Consider the following 20,786-nt stretch of genomic DNA (forward strand, 5'->3'; position numbering starts at 1 on the left):
ATCATTCCCACTAGCAACCGGTCCGAAGTTACTCTAGACCGAGCCATCATGATTCATAGCATCATGATTGGAGAAGAAGTGGAAGTTCATGAGGTTATAGCCCAAGAACTCTATAAAGTGGCGGACAAGTCTTCCACCTTGGCAAGGCTAGCCTTTCCTCATCTCATTTGTCATCTCTGTTATTCAGTTGGAGTTGACATAGAAGGAGATACCCCCATTGATGAGGACAAGCCCATCACCAAGAAAAGGATGGAGTACACAAGAGACCCCTCTCATCAAGAGATCCCTGAGATGCCTCAAGGGATGCACTTTCCTCCACAAGACTATTGGGAGCAAGTAAACACCTCCCTAGGAGAATTGAGTTCCAACATGGGACAACTAAGGGTGGAGCACCAAGAACACTCCATTCTCCTCCATGAAATTAGAGAAGATCAAAGAATCATGAGAGAGGAGCAACAAAGACAAGGAAGAGACATTGAGGAGCTCAAGCACTCCATAGGATCTTCAAGAGGAAGAAAGAGCCGCCATCACTAAGGTGGACCCGTTCCTTGATTTCCTTGTTCTTTATTCTTCTATTTTTCGAATTTTATGCTTATGTTTATCCATGTTTGTGTCTTATGATCATTAGTGTCTTTAGTGTCTATTCCTTAAAGTTATGAATGTCCTATGAATCCATCACCTTTCTTGAATAAAAACGTGCTTAATTGAGAAAAAAGGAAAGAATTGCATGAATTCTGAATTTTATAATAGTTTAATTATTTTGATGTGGTGGCATTACTTCTGTTCTCTGAATGTATGCTTAAACAGTGCATATGTCTTTTGAATTTGAGGTTCATGAATGTTGGCTCTTGAAAGAATGATGAAAAAGGAGACATGTTACTGAGGATCTGAAAAATCATAAAAATGATTCTTGAAGCAAGAAAAAGCAGTGAATACAAAAAGAAAAAAAACAAACAAAAAAAAAGAGAGAAAGAAAGAAAAGAAAGAAAAAAAAGAAAGAATAAAGTTGTGATCCAAGGCAATAAGAGTGTGCTTGAGAACCCTGGACACCTCTAATTGGGGACTTTAGCAAAGCTGAGTCACAATCTGAAAAGGTTCACCCAATTATGTGTCTGTGGCATGTATGTATCCGGTGGTAATACTGGAAGACAGAGTGCTTTGGGCCACAGCCAAGACTCAATAAGTAGCTGTGTTCAAGAATCATCATACTTAAACTAGGAGAATCAATAACACTATCTGGATTCTGAGTTCCTAAAGAAGCCAATCATTCTGAATTCCAAAGGATAAAGTGAGATGCCAAAACTATTCAGAGGCAAAAAGCTAAAAGCCCCGCTCATCTAATGAATACTGATCTTCATAGATGTTTTTGGAGTTCATTGCATATTCTCTTCTTTTTATCTTATTTGATTTTCAGTTGCTTGGGGACAAGCAACAATTTAAGTTTGGTGTTGTGATGAGCGGATAATTTGTACGCTTTTTGGCATTGTTTTTAGTATGTTTTTAGTAGGATCTAGTTAGTTTTTAGTATATTTTTATTAGTTTTAGTTAAAATTCACTTTCTGGACTTTACTATGAGTTTGTGTGTTTTTCTGTGATTTCAGGTATTTTCTGGCTGAAATTGAGGGATCTGAGCAAAAATCTGATTCAGAGACTAAAAAGGACTGCAGATGCTGTTGAATTCTGACCTCCCTGCACTCGAAGTGGATTTTCTGGAGCTACAGAAGCCCAATTGGCGCGCTCTCAACGGCGTTGGAAAGTAGACATCCTGGGCTTTCCAGCAATATATGATAGTCCATACTTTGCCCAAGATTTGATGGCCCAAACCGGCATTCAAAGTCACCTCAAGAAATCCCAGTGTTAAACGCTGGAACTGGCACCCAAATGGGAGTTAAACGCCCAAACTGGCATAAAAGCTGGCGTTTAACTCCAAGAAGAGTCTCTACACGAAATTGCTTCATTGCTCAGCCCAAGCACACACCAAGTGGGCCCGGAAGTGGATTTTTATGTCATTTACTCATCTCTGTACACCCTAGGCTACTAGTTTTCTATAAGTAGGACCTTTTACTATTGTATTTAACATCTAGGAATCTTCGGACATCTAGTTCTTAGATCAGATCTTGGTTCTTCTGGTTCCCTCTCTGGGGCCGAAACCAATGATCACTTTGTTCTTATGTATTTTCAACGGTGGAGTTTCTACACACCATAGATTAAGGTGTGGAGCTCTGCTGTACCTCGAGTATTAATGCAATTACTATTGTTCTTCTATTCAATTCCGCTTGTTCTTTGTCCAAGATATCACTTGTTCTTCAACTTGATGAATGTGATGATCCGTGACACTCATCATCATTCTCACTCATGAACAAGGTGACTGACAACCATTCTTGTTCTACAAGCAATCAAGGCTCTAGTGAATATCTCTTGGATTCCTGATAACACGATGCATGGTTGATCGCCTGACAACCGAGTGCTCGCCTGACAAACGAGCCAGCCATTCCGTGAGATCAGAGTCTTCGTGGTATAGGCGAGAACTGATGGCGGCGTTCAAGAGAATCCGGAAGGTCTAACCTTGTCTGTGGTATTCTGAGTAGGATTCAATGATTGAATGACTGTGACGTGCTTCAAACTCCTGAGGGTGGGGCGTTAGTGACAGACGCAAAAAAATCACTGGATTCTATTCCGGCCTGATTGAGAACCGACAGATGGATAGCCGTGCCGTGACAGGGTGCGTTGAACATTTCCAATGAGAGGATGGGAGGTAGCCACTGACAACGGTGAAACCCTTGCATAAGCTTGCCATGGAAAGGAGTAGGAAGGATTGGATGAAGGCAGTAAGAAAGCAGAGAGACGGAAGAGAAGGCATCTTCATGCGCTTATCTGAAGTTCCTACCAATGAATTACATAAGTATCTCTATCTTTACCTTTTATGTTATTTTCGTTCATCACCATCATATATTTGAGTCTGCCTGACTAAGATTTACAAGGTGACCATAGCTTGCTTCATAGCAACAATCTCCGTGGGATCGACCCTTACTCACGTAAGGTATTACTTGGACGACCCAGTGCACTTGCTGGTTAGTTGTGTGAAGTTGTAGTGATCACAATTTCGTGCACCAAGTTTTTGGCGCCGTTGCCGGGGATTGTTTGTGTATGAACAACTGACGGTTCATCTTGTTGCTTAGATTAGGTATTTTTTTTTTCGAAATTCTTGAAGGTGAATCCTAGAGTTTCATGATGATTTGTTGAAATCTGGCTGGCTGAGAAGCCATGTCTAATTTCATTGGACCGAGGTTTCAACTTATCATCACAAGAGCTTGATGATTTTTATCAATCTTGCTTTTGGAGCAGTGATCTGCTAAGGCTTGGCTGGCCTTTGGCCATGTCTAGTGTTTTGGACCGAAGCTTTCTTTGAAAGCTTGGCTGGCTGTGAAGCCATGTCTAATTCTTGGACCGGAGTCTTAGACTAGCATTGCACTGATTCCTGGAATTCTCATTAAGAATTTTGATATCTTTTTCCACTTAATTTTCGAAAAACACAAAAAAATAAAAAAAATCATAAAAACCAAAAATATTTGATGTTTCTTGCTTAAGTCTAGTGTCTCATCTTAAGTTTGGTGTCAATTGCATGCATTCATTCATGTGTCTTAAGGATCTTTAAGTAATTCTTGATGATTTCTTACTCTGATCTTTGAATTCTTTTGGCTTGAGTGTTTATGCGTCTCATATAGTGTCAAACTGCTAAGTTTGGTGTCTTGCATGCATTGTTATTTGATTCTTGTTGCATTTTGATTATTAAAAATCCAAAAATATTTTTAATTTGTGTCTTTTCAAGTCAATAATACAAAGAATTGAAGATTCAGAACATGCTGCAGAGGAATTATACAGAAAAAGCTGAGCATTCAAAAATGCCCAGTGAAGAAGACAGACTGGCGTTTAAACGCCAGCCAGGGCACCTGGTTGGGCGTTTAACGCCCAAAAAGGGTGCATTTTGGGCGTTAAACGCCAGAATGTATACCATTCTGGGCGTTTAACGCCAGGATGGTGCTAGGGGGAAGATTTTGTTTTCAAATCAAATTTTTTTTTCAAATTTTCAAAGTTTTTCAAAATCAAATCTTTTTCAAATCATATCTTTTCAATCAAATGTTTTCAAAATCAATTTCTTGCCTTTTTTTAAAGATACTTACTAACAATTAACGATTTGATTGAACATCTCAAATTTGTTGCCTTTTCTGTTGAGAAAGGTTTAATGTTTGAATCATATCTTTTCTTGTTAGGCAAGTCACTAATTTTCAAAATCAAATCTTTTAAAATTGTTTTCAAAACATATCTTTTAAAATTGTTTTCAAATCATATCTTCTCAATCACATCTCTTTAAAACTAATCATATCTTCTTAACCTCATCTTTTTCAAAATAGTTTTCAATCAAATCTTTTTGATTTCTAATTTCAAAATCTTTTTCAAAAATCACTTGATTTCTTTTCCACTTTCAATTTTCGAAAATTATCAATCAATTTTTAAAATATTTTTGACATCTTTTTAATTAATTTTCGAAAATTCTCTTCCCTCCTTCTCACATCCTTCTATTTATGGAGTACTACTCATTCTTAATGCACAATTCGAACTTTATCTAATCAAGTTCGAATTCCTCTACCTCCTTCTTCTATTTTTCTTTTCCTCTGACACTTCAAGGAATCTCTATACTGTGACATAGAGGATTCCACATTTTCTTGTTCTCTTCTCTTTCATATGAGCAGGAGCAGAGACAAAGGCATTCTTGTTGAAGCTGACCCTGAACCTGAGAGAACCTTGAAGCGAAAGCTAAGAGAAGCCAAAGCACAACTCTCTGTTGAGGACCTGACCGAATTCTTCAAAGAAGAAGAACACATTGCAGCCGAAAACAACAACAATGCCAACAATGCAAGGAAGGTGCTGGGTGACTTTACTGCACCTACTCCCAACTTCTATGGGAGAAGCATCTCTATCCCTACCATTGGAGCAAACAACTTTGAGCTTAAGCCTCAATTAGTTTCTCTAATGCAACAGAATTGCAAGTTCCATGGACTTCCAATGGAAGATCCTCATCAGTTTTTAGCTGAGTTCTTGCAAATCTGTGACACAGTCAAGACTAATGGGGTTGACCCTGAGGTCTACAGACTGATGCTATTCCCTTTTGCTGTAAGAGACAGAGCTAGAATATGGTTGGACTTACAACCTAAAGATAGCCTGGACTCTTGGGAAAAGCTAGTCAATGCCTTCTTGGCAAAGTTCTTTCCACCTCAAAAATGGAGTAAGCTTAGAGTGGAAGTCCAAACCTTCAGACAGAAGGATGGAGAATCCCTCTATGAAGCTTGGGAAAGATACAAACAATTAATCAGAAGATGTCCCTCAGACATGCTTTCTGAATGGAGCATCATAGGTATCTTCTATGATGGTCTCTCTGAACTATCCAAGATGTCTTTGGATAGCTCTGCTGGAGGATCTCTTCATTTGAAGAAGATGCCTACAGAGGCTCAAGAGCTAATTGAAATGGTTGCAAATAACCAATTCATGTACACTTCTGAAAGAAATCCTGTGAACAATGGGACTAGTCAGAAGAAAGGAGTTCTTGAGATTGATACTCTGAATGCCATACTGGCTCAGAACAAGATATTGACTCAACAAGTCAATTTGATTTCTCAAAGTCTGTCTGGAATGCAAAATGCACCTGGCAGTACTAAGGAAGCTTCATCTGAGGAAGAAGCTTATGATCCTGAGAACCCTTCAATGGAAGAGGTGAATTACCTAGGAGAACCCCATGGAAACACCTATAATTCTTCATGGAGAAATCACCCAAATTTCTCATGGAAGAATCAAGAGAGACCTCAACAAGGTTTCAATAATAATAATGGTGGAAGAAACAGGTTTAGCAATAACAAGCCTTTTCCATCATCCTCTCAGCAACAGACAGAGAGTTCTAAGCAGAATACCTCTGACTTAGCAACAATGGTCTCTGATCTAATCAAAACCACTCAAAGTTTCATGACTGAAACAAGGTCCTCCATTAGGAATTTGGAAGGACAAGTGGGTCAGCTGAGCAAGAAAGTTACTGAACTCCCTCCTAGTACTCTCCCAAGTAATACAGAAGAAAATCCAAAAGGAGAGTGCAAAGCCATAACCATGGCCGAATATGGAGAGGAAAGAGAGGAGGTGGACGCCACTGAGGAAGACCTCAATGGGCGTGCACCAATCTCCTCTGAGTTCCCCAATGAGGAACCATGGGAATCTGAGGCTCAAAATGAGACCATAGAGATTCCATTGGACTTACTTCTGCCTTTCATGAGCTCTGATGAGTATTCTTCCTCTGAAGAGGATGAGTATGTCACTGAAGAGCAAGTTGCTAAATATCTTGGAGCAATCATGAAGCTAAATGACAAGTTATTTGGAAATGAGACTTGGGAAGATGAATCTCCCTTACTCACCAAAGAACTGGATGACTTGTCTAGGCAGAAATTACCTCAAAAGAGACAAGATCCTGGGAAGTTTTCAATACCTTGTACCATAGGCACCATGACCTTCAAGAAGGCTCTGTGTGACTTAGGGTCAAGTGTGAACCTCATGCCTCTCTCTGTAATGGAGAAGCTAGGGATCTTTGAGGTACAAGCTGCAAGAATCTCATTGGAGATGGCAGACAATTCAAGAAAACAAGCTCATGGACTTGTAGAGAATGCTTTGGTAAAAGTTGAAGACCATTACATCCCTACTGATTTCATAGTCCTAGAGACTGGGAAGTGCATGGATGAATCCATCATCCTTGGCAGACCTTTCCTAGCCACAGCAAAGGCTGTGATTGATGTTGATAGAGGTGAACTAATCATTCAAGTGAATGAAGAATCCTTTGTGTTTAAGGCTCAAGGATATCCCTCTGTCACCATGGAGATGAAGCTTGAAGAGCTTCCCTCAAATCAGAGACAAATAGAGCCCCCACAGTCAAACTCTAAGTTTGGTGTTGGGAGGCCACAACCAAACTCTAAGTTTGGTGTTGAACCCCCACATTCAAACTCTAAGTTTGGTGTTGGGAGGTTCCCACATTGCTCTGATCATTTGTAAGGCTCAATGAGAGCCATCTGTCAAGCTACTGACATTAAAGAAGCGCTTGTTGGGAGGCAACCCAATGATTATATTTTATATATTTTCTTTTGTTATTTTATGTTTTTTGTAGGTTGATGATCATAAGAAGTTATAAATCAATGAAAAAGCAAAACAAAATGAAAAATAGGAAGAAAAACAGCACACCCTGGAGGAAGATGTTGCTGGCGTTCAAACGCCAGTAAGCCTAGCAGTTGGGCGTTTAACGCCCAGTCTGGCACCATTCTGGGCGTTTAACGCCAGAAAGGGGCACCAGATTGGCGTTAAACGCCAGAAAAGGGCAAGAACCTGGCGTTAAACGCCAGGAATGGGCACCAGCCCGGCGTTTAACGCCAGAAATGGCTCAAAACGTGATTTTGAGCAACATTTGGTGCAGGGATGACTTTTCCTTGACACCACAGGATCTGTGGACCCCACAGGACCCCCACCTACCCCACCACCACCCTCTCTCTTCTTCCCCCATTCACCAATCACCTCAATACCTCTTCCCCAAAAACCCTTCACCTATCAAATCCCATCTTTCTCTTCACCACTCACATCCATCCTTCATAAATTCCCACCAACCTCACCCTTCAAATTCAAACCACTTTCCCTCCCAAACCCACCCATACATGGCCGAACACACTACCATCGCCCTCTTCCTCATTTCTTCTTCTTCTACTCTCTTCTTTCTTCTTTTGCTCGAGGACGAGCAACCTTTTAAGTTTGGTGTGATAAAAGCATTGCTTTTTCGTTTTCCATAACCATTTATGGCATCCAAGGCCGGAGAAACCTCTAGAAAGAGGAAAGGGAAGGCAAAAGCTTCCACCTCCGAGTCATGGGAGATGGATAGATTCATCTCAAGGGTGCATCAAGACCACTTCTATGAAGTTGTGGCCTTGAAGAAGGTGATCCCCGAGGTCCCCTTTTCACTCAAAAAGGGTGAATATCCGGAGATCCGCCATGAGATCCGAAGAAGAGGTTGGGAAGTACATACCAACCCCATTCAACAAGTCAGAATCTTGATGGTTCAAGAGTTCTATGCCAATGCATGGATCACCAAGAACCATGATCAAAGTGTGAACCCGGATCCAAAGAATTATCTTACTATGGTTCGGGGGAAATACTTGGATTTTAGTCCGGAAAGTGTGAGGGTAGCGTTCAACTTGCCTATGATGCAAGGAGATGAACATCCTTACACAAGAAGGGTCAACTTTGATCAAAGGTTGGACCAAGTCCTCACAGTTATATGTGAAGAGGGCGCACAATGGAAGAAAGATTCAAGAGGCAAGCCGGTTCAATTGAGAAGGCATGACCTCAAGCCCATGGCTAGAGGATGGTTGGAGTTCATTTAACGCTCAATCATTCCCACTAGCAACCGGTCCGAAGTTACTCTAGACCGAGCCATCATGATTCATAGCATCATGATTGGAGAAGAAGTGGAAGTTCATGAGGTTATAGCCCAAGAACTCTATAAAGTGGCGGACAAGTCTTCCACCTTGGCAAGGCTAGCCTTTCCTTATCTCATTTGTCATCTCTGTTATTCAGTTGGAGTTGACATAGAAGGAGATACCCCCATTGATGAGGACAAGCCCATCACCAAGAAAAGGATGGAGTACACAAGAGACCCCTCTCATCAAGAGATCCCTGAGATGCCTCAAGGGATGCACTTTCCTCCACAAGACTATTGGGAGCAAGTAAACACCTCCCTAGGAGAATTGAGTTCCAACATGGGACAACTAAGGGTGGAGCACCAAGAACACTCCATTCTCCTCCATGAAATTAGAGAAGATCAAAGAATCATGAGAGAGGAGCAACAAAGACAAGGAAGAGACATTGAGGAGCTCAAGCACTCCATAGGATCTTCAAGAGGAAGAAAGAGCCGCCATCACTAAGGTGGACCCGTTCCTTGATTTCCTTGTTCTTTATTCTTCTGTTTTTCGAATTTTATGCTTATGTTTATCCATGTTTGTGTCTTATGATCATTAGTGTCTTTAGTGTCTATGCCTTAAAGTTATGAATGTCCTATGAATCCATCACCTTTCTTGAATAAAAACGTGCTTAATTGAGAAAAAAGGAAAGAATTGCATGAATTCTGAATTTTATAATAGTTTAATTATTTTGATGTGGTGGCATTACTTCTGTTCTCTGAATGTATGCTTAAACAGTGCATATGTCTTTTGAATTTGAGGTTCATGAATGTTGGCTCTTGAAAGAATGATGAAAAAGGAGACATGTTACTGAGGATCTGAAAAATCATAAAAATGATTCTTGAAGCAAGAAAAAGCAGTGAATACAAAAAGAAAAAAAAACAAACAAAAAAAAAAGAGAGAAAGAAAGAAAAGAAAGAAAAAAAAGAAAGAATAAAGTTGTGATCCAAGGCAATAAGAGTGTGCTTAAGAACCCTGGACACCTCTAATTGGGGACTTTAGCAAAGCTGAGTCACAATCTGAAAAGGTTCACCCAATTATGTGTCTGTGGCATGTATGTATCCGGTGGTAATACTGGAAGACAGAGTGCTTTGGGCCACAGCCAAGACTCAATAAGTAGCTGTGTTCAAGAATCATCATACTTAAACTAGGAGAATCAATAACACTATCTGGATTCTGAGTTCCTAAAGAAGCCAATCATTCTGAATTCCAAAGGATAAAGTGAGATGCCAAAACTATTCAGAGGCAAAAAGCTAAAAGCCCCGCTCATCTAATGAATACTGATCTTCATAGATGTTTTTGGAGTTCATTGCATATTCTCTTCTTTTTATCTTATTTGATTTTCAGTTGCTTGGGGACAAGCAACAATTTAAGTTTGGTGTTGTGATGAGCGGATAATTTGTACGCTTTTTGGCATTGTTTTTAGTATGTTTTTAGTAGGATCTAGTTAGTTTTTAGTATATTTTTATTAGTTTTTAGTTAAAATTCACTTTTCTGGACTTTACTATGAGTTTGTGTGTTTTTCTGTGATTTCAGGTATTTTCTGGCTGAAATTGAGGGATCTGAGCAAAAATCTGATTCAGAGACTAAAAAGGACTGCAGATGCTGTTGAATTCTGACCTCCCTGCACTCGAAGTGGATTTTCTGGAGCTACAGAAGCCCAATTGGCGCGCTCTCAACGGCGTTGGAAAGTAGACATCCTGGGCTTTCCAGCAATATATGATAGTTCATACTTTTCCCAAGATTTGATGGCCCAAACCGGCATTCAAAGTCACCTCAAGAAATCCCAGCGTTAAACGCTGGAACTGGCACCCAAATGGGAGTTAAACGCCCAAACTGGCATAAAAGCTGGCGTTTAACTCCAAGAAGAGTCTCTACACGAAATTGCTTCATTGCTCAGCCCAAGCACACACCAAGTGGGCCCGGAAGTGGATTTTTATGTCATTTACTCATCTCTGTACACCCTAGGCTACTAGTTTTCTATAAGTAGGACCTTTTACTATTGTATTTAACATCTAGGAATCTTCGGACATCTAGTTCTTAGATCAGATCTTGGTTCTTCTGGTTCCCTCTCTGGGGCCGAAACCAATGATCACTTTGTTCTTATGTATTTTCAACGGTGGAGTTTCTACACACCATAGATTAAGGTGTGGAGCTCTGCTGTACCTCGAGTATTAATGCAATTACTATTGTTCTTCTATTCAATTCCGCTTGTTCTTTGTCCAAGATATCACTTGTTCTTCAACTTGATGAATGTGATGATCCGTGACACTCATCATCATTCTCACTCATGAACAAGGTGACTGACAACCATTCTTGTTCTACAAGCAATCAAGGCTCTAGTGAATATCTCTTGGATTCCTGATAACACGATGCATGGTTGATCGCCTGACAACTGAGTGCTCGCCTGACAAACGAGCCAGCCATTCCGTGAGATTAGAGTCTTCGTGGTATAGGCGAGAACTGATGGCGGCATTCAAGAGAATCCGGAAGGTCTAACCTTGTCTGTGGTATTCTGAGTAGGATTCAATGATTGAATGACTGTGACGTGCTTCAAACTCCTGAGGGCGGGGCATTAGTGACAGACGCAAAAGAATCACTGGATTCTATTCCGGCCTGATTGAGAACCGACAGATGGATAGCCGTGCCGTGACAGGGTGCGTTGAACATTTCCAATGAGAGGATGGGAGGTAGCCACTGACAACGGTGAAACCCTTGCATAAGCTTGCCATGGAAAGGAGTAGGAAGGATTGGATGAAGGCAGTAGGAAAGCAGAGAGACGGAAGGGAAGGCATCTTCATGCGCTTATCTGAAGTTCCTACCAATGAATTACATAAGTATCTCTATCTTTACCTTTTATGTTATTTTCGTCCATCACCATCATATATTTGAGTCTGCCTGACTAAGATTTACAAGGTGACCATAGCTTGCTTCATAGCAACAATCTCCGTGGGATCGACCCTTACTCACGTAAGGTATTACTTGGACGACCCAGTGCACTTGCTGGTTAGTTGTGCGAAGTTGTAGTGATCACAATTTCGTGCACCATACCTCATGACATTTTTAGATCCGAATTTTGTACTCTTTGACGGCATGAGTCTCTAAACTCCATTGTTGGGGGTGAGGAGCTCTGCAGCGTCTCGATGAATTAATGCAATTATTTCTGTTTTCCATTCAAACACGCTTGTTTCTCTTTAAGATGTTCATTCGTACTTAACCATGATGAAGGTGATGATCCGTGACACTCATCACCATTCTCAATCTATGAACACGTGCCTGACAACCACCTCTGTTCTACATTCGACTGAATGAATATCTCTTGGATTCCTTAATCAGAATCTTCGTGGTATAAGCTAGAATCCATTGGCAGCATCCTTGAGAATCCGGAAAGTCTAAACCTTGTCTGTGGTATTCCGAGTAGGATTTAGGGATTGGATGACTGTGACGAGCTTCAAACTCGCGAGTGTTGGGCGTAGTGACATGATCGAGAACCGACAGATGATTAGCCGTGCGGTGACAGCACATTTGGACCATTTTCACTGAGAGGACGGATGGTAGCCATTGACAACGGTGATCCACCAACACACAGCTTGCCATAGGAGGAACCTTGCGTGCGTGAAGAAGAAGACAGGGGGAAAGCAGAGATTCAGAAGACAAAACATCTCTAAAACTCCAACATATTCTCCATTACTGCGTAACAATTACTAATTTCATGCTCTTTTACTTTTTACAACTGAAACTAAAGAACCCTATCGGTATCCTGACTAAGAATAATAAGATAACTATAGCTTGCTTCAAGCCCACAATCTCCGTGGGATTCGACCCTTACTCACGTAAGGTATTACTTGGACGACCCAGTGCACTTGCTGGTTAGTTGTGCGGAATTACATAGTGTGAGTGTATTTTTCGTGCACCAAATTTTTGGCACCGTTGCCGGAGATTGTTCAAATTTGAACAACTGACGGTTTATCTTCTATTATTCCTTTTAAAAATCTTTCAAAAATATTATTTTTCTTTATTAGTTTTTAATTTTTCTGGGAGTCTTTTGTGTGAGTTTAGTGTCATATTTTAAGTTTGGTGTCAATTGCATGCTTTTCTTTGTCTTTCAAATTTCGAATTGCATGTTCTTTGTTCTTCCTTGATCTTCAAATTGTTTTTGTCAATTTTTCTTGTTTGATATTTGGTTTGTCTTGTTTTGTGTCTTTTCTTATTTTTCTTGTGCATTTTCAAATTTTTTAGTTTTCAAAAAATTTTATTTATTAAATACCTTTTTAAAGCACGTTAAATTTATAGCTCAGTTGGCTAGAGCGTTGGCTTATGTTCTTGGCAATTGGGTATCTTCTTTTTAAAACTTTTTTCAAAAATAATTTTTCTTTGATTAAATCTTGCACCAAACTTTAAGTTTGGTGTTCTCTTGTTAATTTTCTTTAATTTTCAAAAATTTATTTTTGCTTTTCTAAAAATTTTAAGTTTGGTGTTCTTCCTTTTGTTCTTGTTATTCTTGTGAGTCTTCAAAGTGTTCTTGAGTCTTCTTTGTATTTTGATCTTAAAATTTTTAAGTTTGGTGTGCCTTGGTGTTTTCCCTCCAAAATTTTCGAAAACAAGGAGCATTGGATTTAAAAATTTTAAGTCTTGTGTCTTTTGTGTGTTTTTCTCTTTCATAATAAAATTAAAAAAAAATTATTATTTTTTTCTAACTATTTTTTTAAAACAATTTTTTTCGAAATTTTTTATAAAAATTCATATTTCAATTTCAAAATTTTTCAAAATCTTATCCTTTTAAGAATTTAAAAAAAATCACATCTTTTTCAAAAATATCCTAACCACTTTCTCTCTCCTCACTTTTTCAAAAATCTTCATAAACTATTTTCAAATTTTTTATTTTTATTTTTTATTTTAGTTTTTATTTTATTTAATTTTATTATTTTGAAAATTATTTTTCTTATATAATAAAATAAATAAAATAAATCCATATCATCTCCCTTTATCCATCATGGACCTAAGTGGAAATGAACAGTCCAGAAGGACTCTGGGGTCGTATGCTAACCCTACTACTGCTTCATATGGAAGTAGTATCTGTATACCCTTCATCGGAGTTAGTAGCTTTGAGTTGAATCCTCAGCTTATTATCATGGTGCAGCAAAGTTGCCAGTATTCCGGTCTTCCACAGAAAGAACCTACAGAGTTTCTGACACAGTTTTTACAAATTGCTGACATAGTACATGATAAAAAAGTAGATCAGAATGTCTACAGATTATTACTGTTTCCATTTGCTGTAAAAGACCAAGCTAAGAGGTGGTTAAATAACCAACCTAAGGCTAGCATAAGGACATGGAAACAGCTGTTAGAAAAATTCCTGAATTAATATTTCCCTCCAAAATGGATGACACAGCTAAGGCTGAGCATCCAAGACTTTAAACAAGGAGATAATGAATCCTTTTATGATGCCTGGGAGAGATACAGAGAGATGCTAAGAAAATGCCCCTCTGAAATATTTTCAGAGTGGGTGCAGTTAAACATCTTCTATTATGGGCTTACACAGAAAGCTCAGATGTCTTTGGACCACTCAACTGGTGGATCTATATACATGAGAAAGACAATTAAAGAAGCTCAAGAGCTCATTGATACAGTTGCCAGAAATCAACATCTGTACCTAAGCAGTGAATCTTCCATGAAAGAAGAGGCTAAAACAGTAACTGATGAACTCAGTCCTGCAGAAGAAGTTACTGAATTCAATCAGCAATTAGATTTTCTAACAAAATAGCTAGCCAAATTCAAGGAGATATTGCAAGAAACAAGAATGGCTAATATAAATATGGAAGTGCAGTTGAAGCAAACAGAACAGCAGTTATCAAAACAAATAACAGAAGAGTGCCAAGCAGTTCAATTAAGAAGTGAGAGAACATTAAATACCTCACTTCAAGGCAGCAGGAAGCCAAGAAATGAACAAACTGCTACCCAAAATCCCTCTGAGGATAGTAAGAGCCCAAAGAGGAACAATTTTGGCGTTCAAATGCCAGAAAGGGGTGAAGGGCTGGCATTAAACGCACAACCTTCACTCAGTTCTGGCGTTCAAATGCCAGAAATAGGCAAGAAGTTGGCATTGAATGCCCAAAAAAAGCTCAGTTCTGGTGTTCAGACGCCAGAAACAGGTAAGGAGTTGGCGTCTAACGCCACTCCAGCTTTCACTCCTGGCATTCAAACGCCAGTGGGGGATTAGACACATACAAGTGCTGATAGCAACCCCTCTAAAATGGCTTTTCAACCCACATCTGTAGGCAATAAACCTGCAACAACTAAGGTTGAGGAATACAAAGCCAAAATGCCTTATCCTCAGAAACTCTGCCAAGCGGAACAGGATAAGCAATTTGACCGCTTTACAGACTATCTCAGGACTCTTGAAATAAAGATTCTGTTTGCAGAAGCACTTGAGCAAATACCCTCTTATGCTAAGTTCATGAAAGAGATCTTAAGTCATAAGAAGGATTGGAGAGAAACTAAAAAAGTTTACCTCACTGAAAAATGCATTGCAGTCATTCTGAAAAGCTTACCAGAAAAGCTTAAAGATCCCGGAAGCTTTATGATACCATGCACATTAGAGGGTACTTGTACCAAGCAAGCTCTATGTGATCTTGGGGCAAGTATCAATCTAATACCTGCATCTACTATTAGAAAGCTTGGTTTGACTGAAGAAGTCAAACCAACCTGGATATGTCTCCAACTTGCTGATGGCTCCATTAAATACCCATCAGGCGTGATTGAAGACATGATTGTCAAGGTTGGGCCATTTTCCTTTTCCACTGACTTTGTGGTGCTGAAAATGGAGGAGAACAAGAGTGCAACTCTCATTCTAGGAAGACCTTTTCTAGCAACTGGACGAATCCTCATTGACGTCCAAAAAGGGGAAGTAACCCTGAGAGTCAATGAGGACGAGTTTAAGTTGAATGTTGTCAAAGCTATGCAGCATCCAAACACCCCAAATGACTGCATGAGCATTGATATTATTGACTCTCTGGTGAAAGAGGTTAATATGATTGAAAGTCTCGAATCAGAGCTAGAGGATATCTTTAAAGATGCTCAGCCTGATCTGGAGGAACCAGAGAGAATAATAGAATCTCTGAAAATTCCTCAGGAAGAGGAGAAACCTCCCAAACCTGAGCTCAAACCATTACCACCATCTCTGAAATATGCATTTCTGGGAGAAGGTGATACATTTCCTGTAATCATAAGCTCTACCTTAGAGCCACAGGAAGAGGAAGCACTAATTCAAGTGCTAAGGACACATAAGACGGCTCTTGGGTGGTCCATCAGTGATCTTAAGGGCATTAGCCCAGCCAGATGCAGGCACAAGATCCTATTGGAGGGTGACGCTAAGCCAGTGGTTCAACCACAAAGGCGGCTGAATCCAGCCATGAAGGAGGTGGTGCAGAAGGAGGCCACTAAATTACTAGAGGCTGGGATTATTTATCCTATTTCTGATAGCCCTGGGTAAGCCCTGTCCAAGTTGTTCCTAAGAAGGGTGGCATGACAATGGTTCATAATGAAAAAAAAATAAATTGGTTCCTACAAGAACAGTTACAGGGTGGCGTATGTGTATTGATTATAGAAGGCTCAATACAGCTACCAGAAAGGATTATTTTCCTTTACCATTCATAGACTAGATGCTAGAAAGACTAGCAGGTCATGAATACTACTGCTTCCTGGATGGATATTCAGGTTATAATCAAATTGCAGTAGACCCCCAGGATCAAGAGAAAACAGCATTCACATGTCCATCTGGAGTATTTACATACAGAAGGATGCCATTTGGTCTGTGCAATGCACCTGCAACCTTTCAAAGGTGCATGCTCTCTATTTTCTCTGATATGGTGGAAAAATTTCTGGAAGTCTTCATGGATGATTTTTCAGTATTTGGAGACTCATTCAGCTCCTGTCTTGACCATCTAGCACTTGTTCTAAAAAGGTGCCAAGAGACTAACCTGGTTTTAAACTGGGGAAAAATGTCACTTTATGGTGACTGAAGGAATTGTCCTTGGGCACAAAATTTCGAACAAGGGAATAGAGGTGGATAGAGCTAAGGTAGAGGTAATTGAAAAATTACTACCACCTGCCAATGTTAAGGCAATCAGAAGCTTTCTGGGGCATGTAGGATTCTATAGGAGGTTTATAAAAGATTTTTCAAAAATCGCCAAACCTCTAAGTAATCTGCTAGCTGCTGATACGCCATTTATCTTTGATAAGGAGTGTCTGCAGGTGTTTGAGACTCTGAAAGCTAAGCTGGTCACAGCACCAGTCATCTCTGCACCAGACTGGACATTACCATTTGAACTAATGTGTGATGCCAGTGACCATGCCATTGGTGCAGTGTTGGGACAAAGGCATGACAAGCTTCTGCACGTCATTTATTATGCCAATCGTGTTTTAAATGACCCACAGAAGAACTACACAACCACGGAAAAAGAGTTACTTGCAGTGGTTTACGTCATAGACAAGTTCAGATCCTACTTAGTACGATCAAAAGTGATTGTGTACACTGACCATGCTGCTCTTAAATATCTACTCACAAAGTAGGATTCAAAACCCAGACTCATAAGATGGGTGTTGCTTCTACAAGAGTTTGATATAGAAATAAGAGACAAAAAACGGACAGAGAATCAAGTAGCAGATCACCTGTCCCGAATAGAACCAGTAGAAGGGGCGTCCCTCCCTCTTATTGAGATTTCTGAAAACTTTTCGGATGAGCAACTCTTTGCCATCCAGGAAGTGCCATGGTTTGTAGACATTGCAAACTACAAGGCAGTAAGATTCATACCCAAAGAGTATAGTAGGCAGCAATCAAAGAAATTAATCACAGATGTAAAGTACTATCCTTGGGATGAACCATATCTCTTCAAGAGATGTGCAGACGGAGTAATCCATAGATGTGTGCCTAAAGAAGAAGCACAGAAGATCCTCTGGCACTGCCATGGATCACAGTATGGAGGACATTTTGGAAGTGAGCGAACAGCCACAAGAGTCCTCCAAAGTGGCTTCTACTGGCCTACTATCTATAAAGACTCCAGAGTGTTTGTACTTAATTGTGACAGTAGCCAAAGATCTGGCAATCTACCTCACAGTTATGCCATGCCTCAACAAGGGATCTTGAAGATTGAGTTGTTTGATGTATGGGGTATTGACTTCATGGGGCCTTTCCCACTATCATACTCAAACACTTATATTCTGGTGGCAGTGGATTATGTATCCAAAAGGGTGGAAGCTATTGCAACACCCACTAATGACACTAAGACAGTGCTGAAATTCCTCCAGAAACACATCTTCAGCAGATTTGGTATTCCTAGAGTACTAATCAGTGCTGGAGGCACTCATTTCTGCAATAAATAGCTTTACTCTGCTTTGGCTTGATATGGAGTTAGCCACAGGGTAGCTACTCCATATCATCCACAGACAAATGGGCAAGCTGAAGTCTCTAATAGAGAACTTAAAAGAATTCTGGAACAGACTGTGATTAACCGTAGAAGGGATTAGACAAGAAGCTTGGATGATGCTCTGTGGGCATACAAAACAGCATTCAAGACTCCTATAGGAACTTCTCCATACCAGCTTGTGTATGGAAAAGCCTGTCACTTGCCAGTGAAACTGGAGCATAAGGCCTATTGGGCAACCAGATTCCTAAACCTTGATGCCAAGTTAGCTGGAGAAAAACGATTGCTCCAGTTAAATGAGCTAGAGGAATTCAGACTCAATGCTTTCGAAAATGCAAAAATTTACAAAGAGAAAGCAAAAAGATGGCATGATAAGAAGTTGTCATCCAGAGTCTTTGAGCCAGGGCAGAAAGTTCTGCTGTTTAATTTTAGGCTCAAATTATTCCTCGGGAAATTGAAATCCCGGTGGAGAGGTCCCTATGTGATTACAAGTGTGTCACCATATGGATACGTGGAGCTTCAGGATAATGACTCTGACAAAAAGCTCATTGTTAATGGACAGAGAGTCAAACATTATCTTGAAAGCAATTTTGAGCAAGAATGCTCAAAACTGAGGCTTGATTAAAGCTCAGTAATAGTCCAGCTAAAGACAATAAAGAAGCGCTTGCTGGGAGGCAACCCAGCCATTAACAAAGCTTATTTTTTCAATTAATTGATTTTTATAGGTTCATATTAATTTTCTTCAAGGTAAAATGGCAATTGCATGAGTCCACAGAGTTACAAAAGGATTCAGAGGATAAAACAGCAAAAAGAAGGTCATTGGTGTGAAAAAGCCAGTAAGAGCTGTTTTGGGCGTTAAACGCCCAAAAGAAGCATCTACTGGGCGTTCAACGCCAGTAGAGATAGCCATCTGGGCGTTAAACGCCAGAAAGAAGCATCTTCTGGGCGTTTAACGCCAGATTTACAGCGTCCTGGGTGTTCCAAAAAACGCCCAGTGACAAAGGAGTTTCTGGCGTTTAACGCCAACTGGAAGCAACAGTTGGGCGTTAAACGCCCAGGAGAAGCTACAAATGGGCATTAAACGCCCAAAACATGCAGCGTTTGGGCGTTTAACGCCAGGATTGTGGGGAGGAGGTAAATTCGTTTTCAATTCAAACTTTTTCCATTTTTTATGTTTCAATTCATGATTTCTTGCATAAACATGTTACAAACTCTCATATTCCAAACTTCAATTCCAAAAATTTTTAATCCTAATTTTTCAAATCCTTTTTCAAAGATATGAAATGTATCTTAATTCATAAATACAAATCCTTTTCAAATCCTCTCCAACTTCAAATCAAATCTTTTTTAAAACTCAATTATCTTTTAAAATTCTTCTCAAATCTTTTCTTTTAAATTCATCATATCCTCTTTTCAAAATTCAGATTTATCTTTTTTTAAAATATCTTTCATATCTTTTCAATTTCAAATTGCATCTTTTTCCTATCATACTTATCTTTTACAAATCGTATCTTCTATCATATCTCATTCAAAATTTTCGAAAAAAAACCACCCCCTTTTCTTTAAATCCTAGTTTGGCCTCCTTCCTCTCCTCCACAATTCAAAAAATTGGCTCTCCTTCTATCCCTCTCCTTTCCTTTCTTTTGCTTGAGGACAAGCAAACCTCTAAGTTTGGTGTGTTTATCCGCGATCACTAAGCCACACCCACTAAGATCATGGCTCCAAAAGGAAAACAAACCACTCCAAGAGGAAGGAAAGAGAATATTCCAAAACCACTTTGGAATCAAGGGAAGTTCTTAACCAAAGAACATTCAGACCATTACTACAAAATAATGGGTCTAAGATCAGTGATCCTGGAAGTCAAATTTGATCTGAAAGAAGATGAATATCCGGAGATCCAAGAGCAAATTCGAAACAGGAGCTGAGAAATCCTAGCTAATCCTGAAACAAAAGTGGGAAGGAACATGGTTCAGGAATTCTACTCTAATCTGTGGCAAACAGACAGGCAGAGATTAGCTGGAGCCGCCTTCTACGACTATCAAACTCCGGTCAGAGGAAAGATTGTTCACCTTCACCCTGACAAAATCAGGGAGATCTTTAAGCTACCTCAGCTAAAAGATGACCTAGACTCCTTTAATAGGAGAATGATGAGAACAAATAAGGGCTTGGATAAAATTCTAGAGGACATATACCTCGCGGGAACCAAGTGGACAACCAGCACAAAGGGTGTCCCAAATCAACTCAAGAGAGAAGATCTCAAACCAGTCGCCAGAGGCTGGCTGAACTTCATTGGGCGTTCTATACTGCCCACTAGCAACCGCTCTGAAGTCACCATAAAAAAGAGCAGTAATGATCCATTGCATTATGTTGGGAAAAGAAGTGGAAGTTCATCAGCTGATTTCTTGTGAACTTTACACAATTGCAAACAAGAACTCCAAAGATGCCAAATTGGCTTATCCAAGCTTAATCTCTATGCTATGTAAAGATGCTGAGGTGAAGATGGGAGTAACTGAGTATATCTCAGTTGAGAGACCAATCACCAAAAAGTCAATGGAGGGACAACAGGTGCATGACGACCCCATCAAGAGGAGAGCACAGGAGTTCCTCTCGAAAATCCCTCAAATTGAATACTGGGAGCACCTTGAAGCATCTGTCACCAATTTGCAAGAAGCTATGGAGCAACTAAAGGAAGAATAGCAAAATCAAAATAGCATGCTTTGCAAACTGCTTAAGGAACAAGAAGAGCAAGGGCGTGAACTGAGGGAACTGAAGCGTCAGAAGCTGTCTCTTGAAGGGCCAAGCACCCCACATATTAAAGAAGCATCCACCTCCC

General features: G+C 39.9%; 1 non-coding gene across 1 annotated transcript; it reads right to left on the minus strand.

Annotated features, from left to right (window-relative positions):
• Positions 1–5,286: 5,286 nt before the first annotated feature.
• Positions 5,287–5,394, minus strand: LOC130942564 (small nucleolar RNA R71). Its single transcript, XR_009071132.1, has one exon. It is a non-coding gene; the product is annotated as a small nucleolar RNA R71 (small nucleolar RNA).
• Between the last annotated feature and the right edge of the window lie 15,392 nt (positions 5,395–20,786).

Source organism: Arachis stenosperma, chromosome 7 (assembly GCF_014773155.1).
Source record: "Arachis stenosperma cultivar V10309 chromosome 7, arast.V10309.gnm1.PFL2, whole genome shotgun sequence".
In the NCBI taxonomy this organism is placed as follows: Eukaryota; Viridiplantae; Streptophyta; class Magnoliopsida; order Fabales; family Fabaceae; genus Arachis; species Arachis stenosperma.